This window comes from Clytia hemisphaerica, unplaced genomic scaffold (genome assembly GCF_902728285.1).
Source record: "Clytia hemisphaerica strain Z4C2 unplaced genomic scaffold, Clytia hemisphaerica genome assembly, whole genome shotgun sequence".
Lineage (NCBI taxonomy): Eukaryota > Metazoa > Cnidaria > Hydrozoa > Leptothecata > Clytiidae > Clytia > Clytia hemisphaerica.
The window spans coordinates 114,798-140,240 of NW_027103590.1; the positions used below are offsets into that span (position 1 = coordinate 114,798).

Below are 25,443 nucleotides of genomic sequence, written 5' to 3' on the forward strand. Positions count from 1 at the left end.
ACACCGGTGGGAGTTAATGTTCAGAACCTAAAGGGACTGAGTACCACCAGTTGGACATGAGATATTACAAGTTTGATGTTTTACTTTATCGATTCAATAAGCCCGACTTGGTCAGTTTTTCTTGATTTTGTATTTTAATAAAACACCGAGCCTGTCCGGCTCCACTTTAATGTGAAATTTAGATTAGCAAAGGTAATTAATTAGGTAAGATGTTGGGAATCAGTTTTCGACGGGTATTTGCTAAAATAGGAGCTGCGTAGGAGAACTAGAAAAGGTTTGCGATAATGTGCTCACATGCCCCTCCGGCCGACAAATCTTCCTGCGCTTACCTACTCCTACATTCACTTTTCCCGCGTGGTATCGTTTCGGCCAAACTGGAGTGCCAGTCTAACATAGATATCTTATATAAAACCCGAGATAGACCTACTAAGTCCCTATTTGAATCAAAATAATCCACCATCTTTGATATCTTTGATAAGAAGACCATATCTCGGTGCCGGCAATTTGATCGATCAAGCCTATCTTTCGCCTCGTCGTTCGCACCATTCAGATTTTTTTCCTTGATTAAACAAATTGCCGGTACCGAACTGTGACCTTCTTTCAGCAAAGAGGGCGCATTATTTTGCTTCACTTGCCGTTGCTTGGGAAATACAGAATTTCTCTATTTAGTGTTGTATATAACATATCTGTGCAGTCTACTCTCGAAAAAGAAATTACACAACATAAGGTAGTGTACTTCAAACTATCCTTTAAATGAACGAGAATTCCTAATCCACGAGCCATGACTAACAAGGACTGAGTCAAAACCAATAATATCTTCTCATATGAGATACAACTTGCGTAATTCTTTACCAAGTGTTCAAAATCCATTGAACCTCAAAACTCCATTTTATTGAATTTCGAATTTTTATAACGGATATTGATGTCAAAATGGTACTCAATAAACACAGCGGTTCGCATATCGAAATCATGATCTAATAACCGGAAATATCACAAGCGGTGTGCGAAATGCTTGAAGGTCGATTTGATAGGCTGGAGTCGTTTATAATATGCGTGTAATACAGTAAGTATAGGCGTTATATGATAATAAGACTAATGTTACGGGATTTAGTTTGTATAAACGACTGGAAGAATCCGGTATTCCGGCCTTATAGAATCCCTGGCTAGCTACGCAGAAACTTGCGTAGCCCTTCGTTCTTTTCAATCAAAATATAAATTACAAAGAAACAAACTTTATATAATCGCTCCAAATTTCTAGATTAGAATGAAAAAGGTTTTAAAACTTTTGTACTGTTCGCCTTTTTTAACTCTTAGACCACGAGGGACGCGTATATGCGTCCAAAACAAACCAAAATACTGAATCTCAGACTTGAGGCTATAGCTCCTGACCACTTGATTTGAAGCGGAATAAACCGAATGCTTTCAGAAAGGGTATAAAAATTGCTTTCCAATGGTACCAAAACCATCTTCTAAATCATAAGCTACAAGCTTTTATGACACTTTAAAGTTTTAAGTTTCAACAAAAAAAACATTTCAGCTTTTTTAAAAAAAAACGCGCACAAAAGGGTTAACGAGTGTTTTAGTAATTAACAAACCACACGTTTTTCTATAAGGAACCTTAACTTGGCTCTGCGCCTGTAGTTCCTTATCTTTTCAGATAATTTCAGCCTTAAAATTCCTTATCGAGTTCTACTTAGCTGCTAATATTAGATTTGCTGTACTATGTGTAAGTATAATAATATGGACTACTCTACAGAAAAAAGACTTGAATGTTGTTTCGTCAATACTTTGTCATCTTTTTGTTTAGGCTTTCTTAAATGTGTCAAGTTCAAGTTTAGCTCTCTGTTCCTTAACTTGTTTTCTTATTCTCAGCCTGAGCAGTTCCTTATCAATTCCTTATTTTTTGGACCATTTTCAGGCTCGAGTTCCTTATAAACGTGAGAATACATACCAAACCGTTGAAACAGATAATTCAGAGTATCATAAGTTGAAAAACAATTCTAATCATTTTTGAGAATGAAGATGAAAAATGAAGAAGAGCTACTCATTTCGCATCCAAAACGCTTGACTCACAAGGTCCGGATTGAAAGTAACGAAAAAGAAAACACACGAAAGCACTAGATTTAATTCGGCATTCGAAATGCGGCGTAATTCTGAAGGCTTCACTTACAGTAATCTTGCTTGGAAACAGATAAATATCCCTATACCTATAGCCTAATCGGGCTTTGAACTCGATGACCAAAACTATCATAAACGTTGTTTTTTATAAGAACATACAAAATTTTTGAAGCCTTAGGAGTTTTAACGTTCTTTTATTTTCACCATTTTGTGAGCATTTTTGTCCCTTTTCTTAAGAAATATGGCCATTTTAGAAATTGCAAAACCTTAATGTTCTTAACTTGTTCTTAACATTTTGGCCATATCGAAGCCTTATGTTCTTAAAAAGGTTGTTCTTATATAAAAAACATGTACTGTAGGATGGCTAATAAACTTTCTCATTCCCAGCAAAGCTTTCCTGTCGCCGACAATGTAAAAAAACCTACACTCTGGGTAGGTACCGGGTAGGTACCAAAGCAGATTCAACAACTTTTTAGACGGTCAGTCTATAATGTTTGCATTCGTTTGTATAAAAGCATATACCGGCCGGTACGTCATAAAAAAGCAGCGGAAAAATCGTGGAAATGCGTTAGAAATGTTTTTCCGGGGAATGCGAAAGTTTAGCCAATATCCTACAGTACAACCCACACGAGAATCTATCATCTATTCTATTATGGTTGAGTTACAGGATGCTCTGGGAGCCCATTCTCGCAGCTATAGATGCTTTGAGTAAGCATCCCGTCAGCACCTTGAACTGACTACCCAGTTCCCCTCACATGGCATGGGTTGACCCGGGCTAAGGTTTATTCACTTGCCAAGTGAACCGTTGTGAGTGGGAATCGAACCTTGGTCGCCTGTACAGGATTAAGGTTGATGTCCACTATACCACAACGCCTCTTTAATGATAACTCTTCACATCCACCAAACAAATAAGAGTAAAACTTTCCGTCACATTCAATCACCACCAACATGAAGGTCGGAAGAAAAAAAATATTAACAATTTATCACGATTAAGAAGAGATAATTTTATGAATTAATTATCGGTCATTATCTTTTAAACACTTGATAAACATTGAAAATAAAACAACAAAACACTTCACGTCGGCGTTGCGGGGTATCTCTCTAAGGACATTGACAAGCAACAGTGACTCAGCATGCTTTCAGCTGTGTTTGACTGGTTGGAAAGTAGTCTTATAGAAATTGTTTTTACTTCTTTCTATCATAAACATGTAAACTTTTTAAAACCACGACGAAACAACTTATATATGTTTGGTAAAATTGTTAATTTAACAAGTATTTTTATTAGAACGTCTTAATTGAGCTTGGATGTGCTTATTTTGAGCCTAAAATTTTCTTAAAATTAATTTACTTAAATATATAGAATTACCCTGAGTTATAGAAATTGGTTCTAGTATGAAATCTGGAGTTTTAGAATTAATAAAGCTTTAAAATGTTCATAACTCGCTCTTAATATTTTGGTCATCGAAGCCTTATGTTCTTTTATACTTGGTTCTTATAAAAGAAGGTGTACACTTAATTCAGTACACGTTTTGTTATAAGAACATCCAAAATTTTTGAAGCCTTCAGATGTTCTTAACTTTTTGAATTTCAAGCCTAAAAATGTTCTTAATCTAAATGTTTTTATTTTCCCCATTTTTTATGTATTTCTGTACATTTTCCTAAGAAATTAGCTGCCTTAAAATGTTCTTAACTTGTTCTTAGCATTTTAGCCATCGAAGTCTTATGTTCTTATAAAAAACGTGTATTGAGATTACGCATGAAAGGTTTTAGCATTGCTTGGGATGAGGGAGGGGGCAAACAATTTACAAATAAACAACTCGGTATTCTTAGGTTCAGTTGTCAAACGCCATGATGTTTGTATTCTTTATTCGTTTTGTATACTTACTTATTTTATGGCAAATTTCATCATAAATAACGTGTACAGACAGATAAAGACACGGGTACAGACATCCGAAAATCAGTTGCGGCGCTCATCAGAAAGATAGGCTCCATCGATGTGAAGTATTCAACGCTCGCATCATTTTTGACTTCACGTTTTGTACCTCTCAACAAGAGACTCGATGAGTGCAACTGTGTCACTGCAGAATCAAATCCTTCAAACGAATGTTGGTGCACCCGAAGGGATGCCATCAGTGCAGAATACGATACAACTGGCCTCTCGACCGACTCCCATCAACTTGCGTGTGCGGATCATCGTTCGATCTAGCACACGTGCTCTCGTGCAAGAAGGGAGAATTCGTGTCTCTGAGACACAATGAAATTAGAGATATTACGTCCAAACTGCTGGAAGAAGTGTGCATATATGTAAGAACTGAACTTAATAACGAAGATTTACCAAGACATGCAAATGTCTCACTCGAAGCGAGACTGGATATAAGCGCTCTAAATTTTTGGACTGCTAGCCAAAGAGCAATTTTTGAATGATGTGAGGGTTTTCAATCCGCTTGCTCGAAGCTACAGCAATTCAAAAATTGAGAGACTTATCATCCAATGAAGGCGAGAAGAAGAGACAATATTGTGGACGCGTTTTACAAGCCGAAAATGGGACTTTTTCTCCGTTTATTTTTACGGTATATGGGGCGATGGGTCAAGAATGCACGGTAATTTACAAGCGTCTAGCTGAACTGATAGCAGACAAGAGACATGAAACTTTCTCAAAAGTTACTATAGAACTATCATATGCTTCTCACTTGGCAGATCTACAGTGAGATGCATCCGTGGATCGAGAGGAAGAGTACGACTCCCGTAGTACAGTGGTAGAGCATCCGGATACGGTTCGCAAGGTTGTGGGTTCGACCCCCAGCCGGGTCATACCAAAGATTCCCAAAATGGTACTTGATGCCTCTCTGCTTGATGCTCAGCAACTAAGAGAAGGATCAAGGGTAAGTGGAGAAATCCAGGGAGAAAGAGTGGCGCCCTCCCCTACCTTCGGGTAGATAGCTATCGAAAGAGGAGCCTTCGGGTCGCCTCCGACTGCGGTCGCAGACTTACTTTACTTTTCAAGATGAAATTTAAATGAACTTGTATGTAATTTCTGTAGTATATTACGTTCAGAAAAGATTACAGAGACTAGTTTTAGTTGGGAAAAGACAACCATTTTATAGTTCCAAAAATATTTATTTATTTATTTATTAAAGAATTACAGTCCAGGCACGCGAGGGCCTCTAAACCTATCTCGTACAAAAAATCTCTTTTAGGTACAGTTTGTCACGAGGACTTCCCCGCACCCTCCAATTAAAGTCTTCATTCGACTTGGCTTTATTCATCTCGTCTGCTCTTCTTTTCCATTCTTTGATTTGCTCTTCTTTTCCATTCTTTGATTTGCTCTCTCTCAATTTTCGTTAAATCGTCGGTGATGCTCAATTTTACGTACTTCTCGTGCTGTCTTAGTTCAGTCAACTTCTTCATGAAGCGGTACTTTATATGGCTGTCTTTGAAGGCGACTTTGATTGGACGCACACCATTTGATTGTTTTCCAACTCGAGAGACGAAGGTTGGTTGAGTTTTTACGTTGACGTCGTTCAAAAGTTCGTTTACGAAATCGATATCTTCTTCATTTTCTTTTTCACGCACCCCGTGGATGATGATGTTTGCGTCTATTGACAGCTTTCTTTGGTCTTCGAATTGTTCTTCGACTTTCTTTCGATGTTGTTTAGGTTCAACGAACCATTTACTTTCGCAGCGTCGGCAAAACTTTTTGGTTCTTTAGCCACTTGGACTTTCGAAATCTTAGCATTCACTGTCTCTTCAATTTTAGTGGATAGCTTCTTTTCCAGGACGGAAAATTGGCTCTGGATTAGATCAGTTACTTGATTTTTGTCTTTTAGGTATTCCCCAGCCGGCAAAAAAACGTTTAAAAAACGTTTAAAAAACGTTTTTCACAACGTTTGGAAAACGTTTTTTTCAGGTTGTATTTGTCGCATTTTAAAACGTTTTTTCACAACGTCAAAAAAACGTTTTTCAAACGTTTATAGATTACGTTTTTGCAAGGTGTTTAAAAAACGTTGTTTCTACGTTTTCTTCTAGCCACTTGAAAGACGTCTTTTTGGAACGAATAATGGACGTCTCTAGGACGTTTCCGAGAGGTTCTAATTTTTGTCATTTCGGTATGGTACGTTTCTTACGGTACGACTTAAAAACGTCTTTAAAAGTTATTTTAGATTAGTTTTTACACGTCTCTAAGACATTCTTTGCCAAAATAATTCCTTTTCATTGCACTATTATGAGAAAGACCGTACACAAATTTGAATTTTCTTTGAATGCTCTTTTCTATATAATTTTCTGGGTATGAAAATCTACAATCAGTATAAATTAAACGTAATGAAATCAAAAATTTGATGTTCTTTCTCTTCCGTCCTTCCTTTCTGGCATCTTTGTGATCATCATTCCAAACGTTTCCAGTATGATTGCTATTCGAAGTGTTAAAAAACGATATCTTGATTGCGATTTCTTTGGTCTCCTTCACACATTTGCGATCCTGAAAAAATAAAAGACGAATTGTAAATTTGATGTTTAAAGATTTTTTAGCTGCAGTTGAGACGTTGAAAACTATCTTTTCTTTCCACGGGAAAAAGAATGCTCCAGAAGGATAAAGAAAAAACTTCTTAAATTTCATGGCCAAACTTTGTTTCACGAAATGTATTCTATAAAGTCTTTGCTAAATTATTGTCGTTGAGACAGGGGTGTTTCCAAGTCAAATTTCAGTAGTTGAAGTACCAAGCTCACTCAGTGATGCAGGGGTATTAGCAAGAAATTATTAGCATAGTTTTGGAAAGATATTATTAAAGTCTTGTTACATTTCACCTACCTTTACTAGCATATTTTCGGTACTTTCTGCTGGCGACCACACAAAGTCAGCTGAGGATAGTCGCAATAAGGAAACCAATAATACACTCCAGCTTGAATCTGAGGGAAAAGAAGTTAAAATAAAAAGTTTTAACATAAAGTTTACTGAAGATTATGTAATTTTTCCAAGGTTTGCTCTCAAAAATAAATATCATCAGAATTTGAAACCTGAAATAAGCTACACCGATAAAGCCTCTAAGAATTAACTTAAATATCAAAAGCATTTTCAGTTTAATGTAAACTACTTACATTATCTAGTTGATTTTTGTAAAAGAACCAGCTTCTTCCAGTCTTCGTGCATGAAACATCCAACTTTGTTTGATTTTTGTTTTGAACTACAAGTGATTTCGAATTCGAACGTTTGAACGTTCGAAAGCTGTCCAGAAAAGAAGTCATTCCATTGTTAATTCTGCGGACGATGGGGGCGGCGAGTGGGTGTTTCTATTACAAGTTTATATTCTACGGGTGGGCGATCTTACGAGGTAGGGAGTGGGCGTTTTATTAAAATATATTTTTTAAAACTTAACCCTATTCGTACTAGGGGGGGGGGCTCTTTCTGTTCGGAGGTCAAACTATTTCTAATAGCTCCTGAAATAATAGAGCTTTTGCCGTGAAATTTTCTGTAAATTCTTAACTTTTATTTAGCTTCAAAATAAAAAAAAATTTGACACCTAAATATTTTCACACCTCGAGCATGATGACATTTCTGACAGTAAGGTGTCACAAAAATTGACACTTTTACAATACAAATTTATTTTCATTGTCAAATATATCGTTTAGACCGTAATTTATTGAATATTTAGGATAAAATAAGCATTTTAAACTCAGGCAACTTTTTTCTAAAGCCTTTGTTAGAATACAATAGCTATTTATAAGAACAAAGGAAATTTTCGGTTTTTGCTCACTTTGGGCATGATGAGTGACGTCATCAAAAAATTTTTTTGTCAAAAGTTACCTTACGTCACAAGGATCTTGTGTGCTAAATTTCATCCAAAAAGACCCACTAGATCAAAAGTTAAGGGGTGGTACAGGAAAAGCCCCCCCCCCTAGTTCTGAACCGCCCCTAAAAGCCTAGTTTGAATAGGGTTAAAGAGAAGTCAATAAAGTAAAAGAAAAAAAGATATATAGAATATCTCTCCTATATCTCAGAGCAGGTAGGTAAAGTCTCAGAAATTTTTTTGGGATAAAAGCTGAGAGGCGATGAAGTTATATTTATATATTTCAAATATAAATCTTGGGCACTACACTTTCGTCACAAAAAACGTTTTATAGACGTTTAAAAAACGTTGATCAAAACCACGTTTAAATCAAGTTTAGCAAAAACGTTTCTTAAACGTTGTTAGCAAAACCTTTGAAAAACGTTTGGATTTTAACGTTTCAACAACGTTTTATAAACGTTATGAAATAACACGTTTTCTCTACAACGTTGAAAAAACGTTTTTAAAACGTTTTTTGGCAACGCGTTTTTTCACAACGTAATTTAAACCTAAAAAAAACGTTTTGAAAACGTTGTGTGCCGGCTGGGTCCTGACATTTTGCCTTTAAGTCCTTGACCACGGTGTTAAGTCTCTTTTCATTCTCACTTTTATGGTGTATTATGGTTTCACATGCATCAATTTTTTTATAGCTATGTGTACAGCATTCTATTCTTTCTGCTTGATGATGGATTTTTATGCTGAGGTCTTTTGCCGGAGAACAACAAGTTATGCATTGGTATTTTCTGTAACCTTTATTCAAAAACATATTCAGCTGGTATGGTGGTAGTCCAGTGCAGGCATAATGTAGCATTCTTTGACATTTATGGCATTGAATCTTCATTTTTTCATTATCTTTAATGCAATTATGCTCCGTACAACGGTTGTTGTCAATCTCATCTTCATCAAGGGTCAGGTTCTTGTCAGGTGATGCCAGTTTTTGTCGAATTTTGGTTGTGTTTTCCATTTTTTGAAATTTTTGAAATATTACAAATTCATCTCCTCTTGTTTCATTTTTACTGGCTTTTATCAAAATAAACAATCAAACATTTTGCGAAAGAAAGAGGTCAAGATATTTGCGAAAGAAAGAGGTCAAAAAATCATCTGATATTTAATGAGTGTTTTCGATTCTGAGAATTTAAATGAAAAAAGTGTTTTACTTAAAGATTGCACAACATGGTTGTTTTCTTTTCTCTTTATAGTAGCTAAGCAGATACTTGGTAACGGAGAGATGGGGTTCGGCCTTTTGTTCCATCAAAACCGTGTGTTAGGGTGTGTCTTGTTGCTATCACCTAGAGAAGGAGACTCGCTTTTTTAACACTGAATAATTTTGACCTCGTAAAAGTTTATGATTGTACACGTTTTTTATAAGAGCGTCGAAAAATTTTGAAGCCTTTGGATGTTCTTGTATTTTGGGTCTAAAATGTTCTTAAAAAGTTCTTTAAAACCCTTTAACTGCCGTGCGTTTTTGTAAGGTTCGATATATTTGCCGAAGGGAAAAAATAAAGGTTCGAACTATTGCCAAATGTCGACATAAGAGCGGTAATGAGTTTACCATGTTATTTACCTTTCAGAAATATAAGTGATAATGTGTTTACTTTGAGTTGAAAAATGTATTTTTATGAAAAACCTCTTTCAAACGTCTTTCGTAAAATTGTTCCGCTGAAAAACAGAGTTTATTGCAAACGCTTCTCTGTCTACTTTTTAAGTAGTAGCTAAAGCAAAGTTTTTCATCTCAGACATCAAAACAGACTTAATACGACAAATTAGCTCAGACTTTCAAAATTTTGCTACTTTTTTTCTAAATTCTGAGGGCGGAAAAATCTTTTGTTTTACTTCCCTAGTTGAGACGAAAAAACTGTGAACACTATTTTTAAGGCTGAGTACACACGTTGAAAGGTCGAAACAAGAAAATTGAAAATGAAAATGAAAAAGAAATAGAGAAATAAAAAAACGAATGAATAATTGACGAAAGTAGGAATTCTCTGAATTTCTCAATAATATATTTCAAACATCCATCAAAGCATCTGTTTTAAACTTTGCAAGGTGATGTTATGTAAGAAATGAACAGTGTCAATCCAAATGAAAACAGGGTAGTACGAAAATGGTCCTCGAAAACCATTATGAATTGCTGCATCGAAGGTTGAGTTGATACACAAATTATTTAACCTGACTTTTATTTCAAAACTTTAGAAATCCTTAGGTTCAACAGTTAAAAGAAAATCTGATATCCTCTAAATATCCTCTGGAAAAGATTTTTTGTCATTCTGGATACGAACTCACTGTGTTCTTAAAAAGACATACTAGCTATTCTTATGAATAAAAATGCAATATTTTTCCACGAATTTTTCTCTTCTTCATTGTCACTCATGTGGTGATAAAAATAACAGCAGGTGAAAACAGAAGGATTTCGCAAGAAAAAACAGCCAACGCCCAACTCCATCTGTGGTCAGAATTTCAGTTTCTTGGAAACCTCATTCACTTAAAAAGCAAAAACTACAAAGTCGGTAAAAAATCACACAATTTAGAAGATATCGCTTTACGCAATAAATTCATCAACGTTCATCTAACGTTGTTTGGATGTAAAAGACGTGAGGCGACTGGGTGCAGTTTTTTCGTATTCGGGTATACACGTTTCTTTTTTTATAAGAACATTCAAAATTTTGAAGCCTTCGGATAGAAATATTCTTTGAATGTTCTTCTTTATTTTCACCACTGCGTGAGTATTTTTGTGATTTTTGTTATTTTCTAAAAAATTGGGTGTCGTAGCAGACTTTTAAATGTTCTTACCTTGTTCTTAATATTTCGACCATCGAAGCCTTATGCTATTGTATAAAAAACCCTGTAAATTCTTAAATAACCGGGAGAGATGCAGGGGCTACAAAGAAAAATTTGGCATTTTTATTCCCTGCAATTTTATTGACATAATTATAAAAGGATAAGTTTCAAGGTTTTCTGGACTTTTCTGGCCAAGATTTTCAAAAATTTTTTTTACCCTGAATAGCGATTCATTTTTCAAGGTTTTTTAATAATCAAAATGACAAAAATGGTAGGGTGACCGTTCTTCTGTTTACCCCTTTTGTTATTTCAAAGTTGCGCAAAATGTTGGAGTTATGCTTGACAGACACTAAACATAGAAATGTCAAATCCAGTCTTTATTTTAGAGAATAATGGGAAAAACTTACAAATTCTTCGAATTGAATCTTGAGCTTGGTTGCTATTGGTTTTAACGTTGCCAAGGGTGACCTAAAATAACAAGAAAATGAAATTCTAAGAATGTTTTTCGATTGGAATAGAAGAATAGGTATTACAAAAAAAGGAACTAAATAGTTCAAAATTCAAAGAAAATAATATGCTATTAGTTTTCTTCAAACTTGAATCTATATCAAGTTCGTGACGACAGAGTCAAGTGACTGAAACGATTTGGAACAACACACAAAATTGTGAACGGTAAAAGTACTCATTAACCGTCGTTCCCCTCAGTCAGTCAGGATGTAGGAAAAAGCTAACTGTCTCCTCTGTAAATTGCAGCATAGAATACACAAACTCGCTTATAATACACTAGTAAGGAGGACTTTTTCTTATAAAAAAACACGTCGACTTTTTAAACTAGGTCAAATCTAGGTCATGGAAATGGCCAAGGCGAAAAATAAAATTGATATCAATAATATATCAAAAAAGTGTGTTGGCAAAATGCTTTATACATGGAGGAAGAGTGCCAAATATCGATTTCAAAATATTGTATTCCAGATTATAGGTCAATCCCCTCGATTGGATTTTTGGCTAGTTTTAAGGACTCAAGGATTTCCACGACATTTCACAGCCCCCCTGAATAGAAAATTTATCGATTTCACTCATTTTATCGATTGATAGCGAATGTTATAGACTTTGTTTCTTAAAAGTCTTAAATATAGGCCTGCCAAGTTATTTTGTATTGAATATACATAGTGTGCAGAGGTGTCCAGCCTCAGCATTTTCAGGGGGGGGGGCTAAAGGAAAATAGGAAATTTTTTTTGAAGAGGGGGATAAAACCTTCCCCACAGTATAGATTTTTAACATAATTTAAAATATCTTCAACCTATCAGCTCTGCCCCCAGTTCTATTAGACAAAACTCAGCCCCCCCCCTAGCAAGCTAGCCCCCAGTATTTTTTGAAAAATACAGCCCCCAATCAAGCAAAATGGTTTAGCCCCTCCCCTAAGGTCAAGGGGGTGCATGCATTCTATGATATAGGGCTACTTAGACTACACAATATATTGACGAGCAATATTTGAAAATATAGTTTTCAGCCCATAATGTACAGTAAACAAGAACATGTGCTCTATTATAAAAAATAATTTTCTTTCTGTAAACAACCCCCTATATTGTTGGAATATTGCTAATCGAGTAATAATATTGCGGATACCTTTATCAATATATTGCTGACACTCAGCAATATATCGTTATTATATTGTCAATATATTACCTGGCAATATATTGAATATTATTGTGTAGTGTATGTAGCCCTTTATTGAAAAGGTTTATGTAGGGCCTTTGTAGTGTTAGCTTATGAATGACCACATGAAGTATTTCAAAATGGCATCAAATCGACATGTACAAAATATATCATTTTCCTCTTCAAATCAGAAAAATTCTCACAACAAACTTCTGAGAAACTCTATTGAAGATCCGTTTTTTATTGTCGAGACCGTGTTGTAGGGAAAAAGAAAAACAATAATCGTCTTAATTTATAAATCGAAAGTAATTTTACATGGAAATCGTTGAAAAAATTGGATCCATGATAAATATTTGGTCAGGACACACAGTCAGGAAAATTGTATCGATAGCACCAAACCAAATTAATTGTCCATCACAATATATATTTCATTCATTCAGAGAAAGTTATGAAGCCGATTAAGCTATTTTCTATAATCTGAAGATCAGAATGCGAGGAAATTAAAGTTTAGATCGCAGACCTAGGCTTGACTGCAGAGACATTTTTTAGAAAGAGGTATAAACCAGAGCCTTTAATTTGAAGGGTAGTCATCTTTCACAGAAAATAGAACTAAAATCAACCTAAAAACAGTCGAAGCTTATCAAATATCCTACACAAGGCCTATACAAGAAAAGTTTCTATGTTCTCAAAATTCTACATGGGACTGGGTTCTACTACCGCAAAAACAGGAAAACGAGCAAATATGAAATTATGACTTCCAAAGAACAGTCATTCATAAAACTAACGGCACAGGAAATTGAAAAGGAAGTTGTAAAAGTGTTTTTTACACTGATATAACATTTAAGTTTGTTGATGTGCGTTTGTTCAGATCAAAAAGTATGTTACGTTAAATCGAATACTACGCGTAAATGGTCCAAGATTCTTTTATTGAACCGAGGTGAGTGTTGTGACTGGTCTTATAAGATATAAGTGTATAATGTCGTTGTACTCTTGTTATCAGTCAATATATTTCGGTCGTATTTTGTAATTTTTCCCGAGGGGGATTGAGGTCAATAACTCATTGTTACAAGCTTCCCAAAGTGCACTGTGAGGATTGCTTTCTTGGGAAAAACTTACTTTAAAATCTGAACAGTTTTGCCCTATAATAAATAAACAAGGAGTTAAAGTTCGATCCAGAATTCCCTGACTATTGATTTTTAAATGTATGATGATTTATTTTGAAGTATAAAACATACAAAACCAATGAATCCGAAACTAGATAGTTTTGTAATGTAATATTGGAAAGTACTTACAAATCAAATATTCCTTTTAGCTAATTACTTTCATTTGAAAGTTGATTTATTAAGTAAATTATTTAAATTCCAAGCATGACTCTATCAATCATTTAATGTCCGAATTCTAAACAAAATTCTCTGATTTTGAAATAGTAATTCAAACAGGTCAAAACGTAAGGAAAATCTCTTTCGCTGTTTAAGCTAGTTTCACTGTTCACTGTTGTTCAAATTCTGTTCAAATATTGAATTGTCATGGGGAAAGATTTAACTTGTAGGGGTGTTAGACATGGTGGCCACAGAATTATTTTTTTCAAATTCCAGGACTTTCAAGGACTTTCAAGGACAAATTTCGACTTTTTCCAGGACTTTAGATCATCAAATTCCAGGATATTTCAGGACAAAAAAGCATTAAACAGAAAAAATCAAGGATTTTCCAGGATAAAAAAATAAAATATTACTATCTCAGCAAGGAAAATATCAGATAGCAGTCAAGATATTGCTAATAAGAAAAAGAAATAGATTATAACAACAGATACATAGTCAAGATTTTTCCAATTTTAGAATGCGAAACGAAAAAGTCGATTGAAAAAAAAATATATTCAAAGAATTTAGAATATCCAGGACATTCCAGGACATTTTGAAAAATTACAAGAAATCCCAGGAGTTTCAAGGACTTTCCAGGAGAAAACATTAATTCCAGGATATTCCAGGAATTTCCAGGAGCGTGGCCACCATGTTAGAATGACTAGAGAAAAATTGAAGAATGGACTTGGCAGAATATCAAGTGTTATTTGGCTTGAAATGTTTAAATATAATTGGCAAAAATATGAATAAGAACAACTGAAATAGGAGCACGAATATATTGGCTGTTGGCAAGTTGATTCTAAGCACGAGTTTGTTGATTCGAGATGTATTTCTGAAAAAGGTATCATTGCCAAGTGTTACAAAAATAAGAGGCAGTTTCAGCTAGATACACGAAGGACTATTCTTATTCTTCGTTGTTTCCTAGCTTAAATGTGTCACCAAAGGCGACTGTAAAAACTAATAAAATGGAACGGTCCAGATAAACGAACGATTCGAAACGTTCTTGAACGTTCACGACATTCCTGATTGTTCCATTTATTTACTAGATAAAGGACTGGTCGTTAGTATTTAGGAGCGTCCCAAAACCGTTTTATTTCAAAATGTTCCTTAGCTATGCTTATGTTTATTGACTAAAAAGGGGGCTTAAACCAGCACCTTCTTAGCCATTTCTAAAATCTGTAGCTATGATTATTTCTTAATTTGCTTTTATAAAGATTTGACCAATATCGAAACTCGCACTCTTCATAAAATTGTTCTTATGAAAAAAGTCAGTATGTACGTATTCTACTTGTTAGTGAAATTTTGTTGTTAATAGATTTAAGTGGTGTTGTTGACTTTGGAGTGCCGATGATTCAGTTTTGTGAAAACAACAAAGCAATGAAAAAAATATTACTAGTTAAGTAACTGAAAATAATACTTCCTAGAAATGATCTGTCACACAATGTACACATGATAAGCCTTGTAGTTGTTTAAAAAATTACTAATCTTTATGAGTGCAAGTTAAGGAATTTCAAAGAATTTCCCATCCTTTGTAATGGGATTGGTAATTTTCTTCTTTGTAAGAAAACAAAAGGTAAGGTTTTATAAGAACAATTAGTAAGACTCGAAACTGTCAAAAGATAAGAACAATTTAAAACCAGTGCTGAGACTGGAATTTCTGAATTTCAAGCAATTTAAGCGTCTAGGTTAAAAATCGGTATGTAAAAATCTGGTATGAAAGCTTAAGTGAATAAATTATTCCCTAAAAATGAAAACAAGATGGGAACAATTTTAAAGCACCAAAAAAAGTCGAGCTTCAACAAGAATTTTCAAAATAAGGCTTGTTCTGGCCAAAAAGATAACAGCATTCTAATGTTTTGGGAGCTCTAGTACTGTAGAACCTTTAAATGGCATGAGCTATTCAATCTACATTGTTTGTTTTTTTTGAGATAAGTTCTTATAAATAAATAAAATGAACTAATTGGCCATACTAAACATCACGATAAAGTCATATTACCTATCTAAGCAAACATGTTTAACAAGTTATTTCACAATCATTCTTTACAAAAATGTTCCACATTTTTATCTTTAATTCATGAATTAGAAGGAAGATTGAAATATAATTTGGAGTAAAGCTAAGGGCGTAATAGAAGGAGCATGGGTATAACTTGCTTTGAAAGTATATCACACTTAAGTAATCCAATCCCTTCTTCAATATTCAATCTAAATTCAAATCTTTCATAGAAATACAAATCTAAAGTTGAATTTCTTATAAAAAAGTCTTTTCTTTGACACTTCATAACCATTTTCTAACCTTCTCACCATAACGACGAATTTATCACCACGCAAAAGATAACGCAATCAAATAGATGACGTCAATCAAACATTTTAAGTAGTAGGCACTTAACAGAAATATCACCTCACCTAATTTACTAAGAATTACACATAGTATAAAGACCAAAGCAGAGCAGTGAATAATCATTTTAGTCGTAAGAAGAGCTTTAAGAAGGATGGATTGCTTGGTGTCTTGAAGAAATACACATTGAACAATCATGGTCAGAACTGGTGTAAGGACCCTTTTTCACCAGCAAGTCCCCCTCTCCCCCTAAAACCAATGTTGGAGTTGAAAATTTGCACGTTCACGCGACTTCAACACCAACATTAATAAAAGGGGGAGGAAGTGGAAAAACTGTTTTTTCGAAAACTGTAGCAATTAGGGCTATGTACAAGCAATTAACTTGAAGTAGCATTAACTACGTTTTTTGTTGAGATAAAGGCAAAGACTAGACTGTTTTATTGGTCATATTCGGTGGGAATTTCTCTGGTATCCTTTAAAATAGGCTACACTATTTCTTTCTAAGAGCCAGTAAATTTTTATTCAAGCTCAACTTTTGGAGTTTTGTTTTATTCTCTGAATTTCCTTTCCTATTTAAGAATAAGGGTTGTTCTTAAACTGTCCTTATTTTCTATTTTGAGTTCTATTGTGCTTACATTATTTTACAAAAAAAGTCAAAAACATTGTTGGTACTTTAAGCCCTTTTGGTCACAGAATTCTAGTTTGTTTTACAGCCTCTAGCAAGATTTTTAAGGTACCTTCTATTACAACTATTCTATGTGAAAAGTAATTAAAATATAGTTGGAGTCAGGGGATTCTGAAGAACACGTGTGTCAAAAAAGAAGTCTCAAAGGATAGAAATTATTTTTTGTTTTTCTTGTTGTTTTATTTTCGTTCTAAAAAGAAAATTTCGTTGCTCTGAATTACATTTCTACGACCTATAAAATTTATACTACTCCTTGAAAAAAGTAATAATAGAAAAAAGCATCAGTGCACACTAAATGCAAATGGAATTAAGGGAAAAACCATTGAATGCAAGGGACACTACTTTTTTCCCTCATAACCAGGGAATTTTGACTTTCGGCTCAGGTGTCCTTTTCTTGTGATCTTCTTGCTTTCACATTTGTAAAAACTGTTCAAACTGTACGTAGTGCTTGATGGATGATTGTGATTTTCTTAAAATTTGTCTTTCAGTTTCAGTCTTGCGTTCTTACATAATTTTTTCTATAATAAGTTTAAGTTTTCTTGGAAAAATGAAGAGTTGATGGACAAACAGAAAGCAATCAAGTTCTTAATGATAAAGCACTTTTCATAGCTGGATTCATCATGGACAGATTATGGGATTCTTTTTTCCCAACCTATCCAAATGTCTAACTAATGAATTAGAAACGAAGGAGAATGAATAGTCATTGCAAAAACAGAAGGTCTTTTTATGATTGGAAAAACATTAAATTTTCTTTTTCGTTGTCATTGTTTTTTTCCTTTTATTTTTTGGAATAGAAGCTTTTCATGAGATAACAGCAGGTGGATTTAATGAAGAATTCCAAGAAACTTTTTAGACAAGATCTTTTAAGCTTCGACTGGAAAGAGATTTGAGTGAAGAAAAACACATTAAACTACAATGGTTGTGGGCAAGGTTTGATTTCTTGCACAAATTTAATCAAATTTTCTCTGCACTAGAAGGATCAAATTTGAGATCCGTCTATTTGGCTGCACATACAGTCGTTTTCAAAAACAAATACATCCAAGTTTTTGTTGAGGATTAATGTGAGGATGTTGCTGGTCTTTTATTTTAATGTGCAGAATAACAAAGTAAAAATGTTTTTTCTAAGATAACTTGTGATGCTAGCTTTAAGGCTTCAATACAGATTGTGAGGTTATTGAATGGCAAAGTTCCAATCAAACCAATAAAATATTAATTGAATTTTCCTGCTCGTTTGAGATTTAGTTACAATTCGTCTTTGATTATTGAATCTTAATTCTTGAATTGCATTCAAGTTTGTTGCAAAAATGTTTAAAAAAGGGAAAAAGCAATTTTACTTTGGACTTCATTTTGGACATTAAACGCGCCTTTTATATCAAATATTTTTAGTGCATACCCAGCAATGCCAAAATTGACGAATGGGCTCATCCGCCAAAATTTCTTCTCTTTAAAGTATCTTCACAGAAAGAAGCTTGCAGACTTTTGAAGCTAAAACAATCCCAAACCAAAGTGTTTTAACAAACTTTTTACATATCTTATGAAGTATATCAAAAGATATTGGCAAGAATGACCATAGATTTACAGAGTTTTGTAATTTCGGTTTCCCTTTCAATTATTTTGATGCCAACTGTCAATATAATATAAGTAGTGAAAGTTAATGCAAAAAATTAATTTACTGTAAATATTGAAGGTTTATATATCATTTCAGTTTTCACAAAAATTAATGGAAAATTAATTTTGTCAATAACCTGTATTTGACAGTCAATAAAAAACATAGTAGTGGTTGCAGGTTACATTTTATAGGTTAGTGATGACAGTTTAACCCTCAAAAAATTTGAATTTAATTTCAAAGGAAAATGTTTCTAGAGCTCGAAAAAGTTATCAAACAATATTCCATACGGTCAGCAAGGTCTAGGTCCCAAGCAAAAAAATAGATCCCCCAAAGATTTAGGTCCTAAATATCAAAAGTGTTTTAAGCAGCCCCGAGTCCTATATCTAGTTTAAAATATTTGCTGATTTAATTGACAGCGGTTGACGCTATGTATTCTGAATGTGTTTTAAAGTGTGTTTTTTCAACAGCTCGCTTTGTGTATAACAAAGACCAGAAGGTAATAAAAGAAGAGTTAGAGCTATACTGATATTGATGTGTATTTTACTTTTGATTCAATTATAATCAGCATGTACAGTATATAGTCATTTGAGTACACAACCACCTATTGGATAACAAATTACTCCTGCCAGTTAAAAAAAAAATACAATAAGAAATCAAGGTTTCTGAAAAACAGCATCAGTGATCTACGGAATGTAACAAGGATGGGAGTTACCTCAGTCAATTTTTTAATTAAATTGTTTTAAAAGCTTGAACCAAAATAAAACTTGCCGCAGCCAGCTTATCAACCAACCAAAATTTGTCATTATTTTATAAAACTCCAGAGAACAGGCTTCGACTTGTTAGGCCTCTATAACACGCTAAAGTAAAGTAAAAATGATCCCTAACTATGTATAAATGGATCAGTGTTTTAGGTCCTGCAAAATTTCCCAGGAATAGCCTATCCGGTAGTGCATAGATCTAGGTGGGGGTGTTCTCCCCTGTAGTTGTAGATTTTTGCTTGGAACATTGTTCTTCAAATTAAATAAATTTTTTGAGGTTGGCCTGGCTCGAATCAGTTAGTCACACCAAATAGACCTTTTGCTAGATGCGATGCCATGTGTAGTTGGATAATTAAAAACTCTGGCACTGAAAAAATGACACATTTTAAAATATTATTATAAGTGTATAAGTGTATAAGGGTTGCTACTATTTTGTTTTGATCAAAATTTAGGAGAATTTAGTAGATTTTAGGTGATTTTGAACTATTTTTTAAGAGAAACTGAAAATTACGGGGAAAAAATTTAGGACTAAAGTTTTGGTAAAAACAGCCTTTTCAGTGGAGAAACACGAGAAAAAGTGCCTTTTTTTACCACCAACGGACGCTGCCCTGCCTTTCTAAAATATGGCCTGAATACATTTCTTTCTATTCTACCCAGTACAAACGAGATAAAATATCCGACCCCTAGGTAAAAGCTGTTTTAAAGACTTAAATCAATTATATATATAAAAGACATGATAATCAACAAAATAAATGCTGGAGTAATTCAGTAGGGTACACAGTGATATGTTTGTTTCTCAGCATTTAACAACACAATTGAGCGAACATTTCTGCAAAGAGACCACAACAAATAAATTTTCACTGTTAGCGCACCCACTTTAATTTTTCTATTTCCTTCAAAATTGCCAATGACAATGCTGATCGGAGAATAACAGAGCACCCACTGTCAAATTTCCCAACACTTCTATAAAAACCAATAACAAGGGTGTAATTTTTGGTAATTTGCCCCGCAGTTGATGCCATAGGCCCCATCGTGGTTGCTGATTTATTTTTCTTCATTTTGGAGGAGGGCAAGTTTAGGGAAAGTTGAAAATGGTAGCAAGATTTAGCTCATGATAGGGGGGGGGGTGTTATTTTGCAAAAATGGCATTAATTCTTAGCCCATTTGTCAGAAGTTGCCTTTGGGTATAAAAAGAAGAAAAATTCATGTTAAAACCCTGTGGCACCCTTTTCAAGGGTGCCATAGGCAGGGTGACACCGTCGCTCCGCCAGCAAAATCGAAATTTCAAAAATTTTCAAAACATAGTGAAGTGTGACCCTCATTTGAAAGGTATTAATCATGCTGATTAAGAAAGTCAATATAATGAGGTTGAATAACACTGTCACAAAAAGTAATTTCCGACAGTTGGCAAAATTTTGAGGATTTTGCTAAAAACGCAATTTTTTGATCGTTTTTCTTAAGTTACTTCTTGTTAGAGTGTTTTTCACCCTTACAATATTGATTTTCTTAATCAGCATGAAAATACCTTTCAAATGAGGTCACTTCACTATGTTTTAAAATTTTTTGAAATTTCGATTTTGCTGTCGGTGGCACCCTACCCGTGGCAACCTTGAAAAAAGTGCCACGGGGTTTTTAAATGAATTTTTCTTCTTTTTATACCCAAAGGCAAATTTTGACAAATGGGCTTAAAAAATTAGTCCTAACATCCCCCCCTACTCATGATAGCCGCTATAATATTTTACAAACTTTGAAAGCCCTACTTCTATCAATTGCAAGTAAAGTAAATTTCTTTGATCAATACGGCAATTTTTCTACAAAAAAAATTGAGCTCAAAATCGCACAGTAAGCAAGACTCTAATTAGTTATTCAAATAACTGCTGCGTTCTCTCAAACAACTATTTTAAAAGAGGACTTCTTAGCTTGGTAACATTCAAATTCTGACTCAGCACTGTCAGTTACATCAATATGCCTTCTTACCTGTCTTTAAAAATATAAAAGTAATCACGGAAAAGGACGCAAAAAAAAAGACATAAGTGTGAGAACAGAGTAATCAAACTCGTTAGAAAAAGTACCATTAGGGGCCATTCAAAAAGTACATTCGTCGCCGAGGGGGGGGGAGGGGGTCAGCAAAAAAGCGAACGAAAACGAATGGGGGGAGGGGGGTTAAGTTGATCTGTGTACGTTCGCTTTTGCGGAGGGTGCTTGTCACAAGCGTGACTTTTAACTTAGTCTATGAAAAATCTTTTTCTATCTATCTCCTAATTACATTTTTTCTTTGAATCGATAACCGAAGATAATTGTTAATCCCCTAAACAATTGTGTATGTTATAATTGTTTAGTAATTATTAGATAATAAGAGAGCAAAAACGGGGGGGGTAAAAATTTGAGATAAAAACGAACGTACAAAGGGGGGGGGTACTTCAAAACGAACGCTGACGAACAAGGGGGGAGGGGGGTTCTGAAAATAGGGAAATTTGGACGAACGTACTTTTTGAATGGCCCCTTAGAAGTCATAAAAAATCAACCTGAATAAATGCAATCGAAATTCCAGAGAACTTCAAAATTCCCCAAACAACATTACATTACAACAAACGTAAATACACAGAGAGTATATGTCAAACTCACATCACATAAATTTTACAATTACGTCAGAGTAGACTACGCTCGCCACCGAGGAGGTTTATTTGGAAAGGGTAATTATATTTTATTATTCGCTTCTTTTTTAAAGATTCGCCGGGTTGGAAAAGTATGAATTTCTTTGTACATATTTTACCTACCCCAAATATTTAGAGGAGGCTGAGTTTTAAACGAATCGTCGAGTTGAAACGAACGACAAATGTATCAAGGTCTGTTTTATTTACCCCCTGGTGACTTAACAAAAGAGACTTAACTCGATGTTACAATCCAATAGACCTTTTTTCAAAGAGTCCACCCTGTTGAATAATTATGTAGTCCAGCAGAAAAACAATGATAAAACCATGCATAATTATTACAATATGCATGATAAAGTAATTATACATGGCTCTATCATTGTTTTTATGGCTGGAGTACATAATTATTCAACAGGACGTCCTCTTTGAAAAAAGGTCTATTATTGAAAGTGTGTCTCGGCTTTTTTATAATGAGCGAGACATACGTTCTCTGATTACGCAATTTTCATATTGACTTTTTCGAGGCATTTTGATGTAACTGACTGTCAATGAGTAAGAAACATTTAAAATTCAAAAGAGTTGGTCACAGGCTCAAAACATTTTGGAAAAGGGAAATGTTATGTTGTGTTGGTCAGACCTTTTTGCTGATCCATCTGCTATATTCGGCCACCTTTTCACTGACCAAATTAGTGGTAAAACAATGGAGCGTTTGATGTCACTCGCACAGTAAGTTACACACTCGTTATTTGTTAATCTCATTGGGCAATAGGCGGTTAGGCGGCGGGTGTTCTCTAATTCTCCAATCAGCGTCCGGTCATTTTGAATGAAAACAAAAAAGTTAAAAAGGACACGCTATCAGTGAAAGTTATCATGACATGTTATATTACAGGGTTCAGACAGACCTTCGAAAATAAAATTCCCTGAGTTTCCCTGAATTTTAATCAATTTTCAAAGGTTTTTTCCCTGAGAAATTCCTCATTTTAGCTTTTTTTTCCCTGAGTATCAAGCAAACCATAAAAACTAAGCAGAGTCAAAAGAGATGTATCTTTAAACAAAAGGCACACAAATCAAATGGTGAACCTAAGGTAAAAATTAAAGCTACAAATACTGCATATGAATAAACACTTTAAAACTAAAAAAACTTTTAAATCTGTTTTTTCCATTTTGAGAAAACTGCAAATACAGGCGCGTGTTCAGAGCTTAAAAAGCCTTAACAAAATTAGATTTGAGTCTTAAAGTTTTTCAAATTTTATGCAGTAAAATGTTGAAAATGGTGGACTTTGAAGTCCCAAAACGTTCATATTTAAGGTATTTAAACCCTAGACCTTGAAAATTTTACACTGTCTTGAAAACAAAACTAAAAGAGAATGCATAAAAATTCATATTTTGGTATATACCTAGGCTTTCTAGACCTGAAGAAGAACCACTTGTGAATCCATCGGTAGTTCATTTTTTATAAAATTGGACTCAAGTTTAAGTTTTGAAGCAATGAACTGACGGAAAAATCAATACCAACTATGCGTATATAATTTTCAAACAAAAGGTAATCCTAACTAAGGTAAAAATAAAACCTTATTAGTAAGCGTCTTTCTCTCTGTCAACACAACAATCTACTTGATTAGCACCTATCATCTAGATAAATGGAATAAACTACTGCAAACACAACACTAAAATTGAAGACGAACACATTCCAGCATATTTTCAAGACAAAAAATATATCTCTGCCAACAATCTACCTAAATTAGTATCTTTTAAAACTACAATCAGTGACAAAATACTTGGCACAAAAGGGAAATTCACCGGGGTGTTTTGAAACCACAATCGATTTGTAAGTGCTCTAAAGTAGGTTGAAAGGGTAGAGTTTTAACTCTGAGTTTTAACGCTAGACTTAACACTTAGGACCTTAGGATCTGAGGATCCAAAAGTTCAAAAATGGTCCAGTAGGGCTTGAAATATAGCCTAGAAACCAGGGGGGGGGTACCAAGTCAGTGTACTGGACCATAGGGTACTAACTTGATTTTTGGATTTTTTCCAAACAATTAGACCACCACCCTTTTTAGTACACTGTACTAACTTTTTTTCACGGTCGGGGTTTTGACACCACCCTTTTAGTACAATGTACTAACTTTTTTTCACGGTCGGGGCTTTGACACCACCCTTTTAGTACACTGTACTAACTTTCTTCCACAGCCGGAGCTTTGATACCACCCTTTTAGTACACTGTACTGGCGTTTTTCCACAACTAGATTTTTATTACCACCCTTTCAGTACACTGTACTGACTTCTCCATGACCGGATTTTTGATACCACCCTTTTAGTACACTGTACTAGGTAAGTTACCTACCGGATGTGCGGCCCTTAAGGGTAGGTTTTTTGGACTTTGGAAAGTGCACTGTAAGGGTTGATTTGTGAGCAAGTAGGAAAAAGTGCACTGTAAGGGTGTAAAATTTTATAAAATACCAAATTTTGAGGTAAAATTTGAGAAATTTCAAAAAATTTTGCCCTGAAAAGGGCAAAAAAAATTCGAATTTCAGCCAAATTTTTCCTGTACTGTAAGGGACCGATTTTAGAGACCTGATCTTTGGCCGAACGTACGGTCGTTTTCACCCCCTCCCCCCGGTGATTTCACTTATATACAGATTTTCTTCAATTAACATCAATTCAACAAGGTTACTAAAAAACATGAAACATTTGTTTTTACAAAACTTGAAAGCTTCGATTCGAACGTTTACACATTCTTGTTGTTGCCATAATGTAGATAGGGCCTTAAAGAAAACGTAAACAAGATTGGACTTAAAGCCGGTCTCCACTTGCGCATTCTGCGACTCTGAAACAAATCCAATCAAGTAAACAGGAAACATTGGGAGAAAATTAGTGTATCAATTTGTATAGCTTAACCAGCCTTGACTTGAAGGTCTCGGACCAGCTTGCACCTGGCAAATTAGGGCAAATATACATGGGAATTCATTGGGTTTGTGTGTTTTTACCACTGAAATTAGTACAATGTACTAACTTCTCAGTGTGTATCAATTCAGAACACCACCCTTTTTAGTACAGTGTACTAACTTTTTTATTGTATTTTTCTCAGAGGACCACCCTTTTAGTACAGTGTACTAACTTTTTTATTGTATTTTTCTCAGAGGACCACCCTTTTAGTACACTGTACTAACTCAATTTAACCTAAAAAATACACCACCCCACCAGCTATGGGCCAGTACACTGACTCGATGCCCCCCTGTAGAAACCAATAAATCCCTCCCAGATCGAAATACTCGATGAAATCAAGTTGAAGGCCTAAAAATTGACATTCTCGCTCGAACTTCAATTTTTGAAAGATTGTAAATTAGCCAAAAGTGCCAATGTATTATGACACTGATTGGAGTAAGTTTTGTTGTTAGCAAAAATCTAAATGAATCTAAGAAAGAATTTAAAATTTTTTAAATTCATTCTTCAAAAAATAAAATTCCCTGAGTTTCCCTGAGCAGACTGGGAAAAAAAAAAATTTTTCCCTGGGTTTCCCTGAGTTTCCCTGATTTTTCTGAAAATTTATCATATTTCCAGGTTTTCCAGGTTTTCCAGGGTCTGTCTGAACCCTGTATTACAGAAAGTATGAGTGATAAACTTGGTGGAGTTATCAAAACAAATTTGTTGTCAAAGAGATTTAACAGTAAGTGAA

General features: G+C 34.5%; 1 protein-coding gene and 1 long non-coding RNA gene across 3 annotated transcripts in view; both read right to left on the reverse strand.

Moving 5' to 3' along the window:
- LOC136801508 (uncharacterized) overlaps positions 1–25,443 on the reverse strand; it is a 59,888-nt gene that overhangs the window by 19,583 nt on the left and 14,862 nt on the right. For both annotated transcript variants that reach the window (XM_067058146.1, XM_067058145.1), the window contains exon 2: positions 11,123–11,183. The gene's annotated coding sequence lies outside the window, so the exon portion shown is untranslated. The remainder of the gene's footprint in view (positions 1–11,122; positions 11,184–25,443) is intronic.
- On the reverse strand, positions 6,362–7,436 carry LOC136801498 (uncharacterized). Its single transcript, XR_010845865.1, has 3 exons — positions 7,213–7,436; positions 6,926–7,023; positions 6,362–6,595 (listed from the first exon to the last, which is right to left on the reverse strand). It is a non-coding gene; the product is annotated as an uncharacterized lncRNA (long non-coding RNA).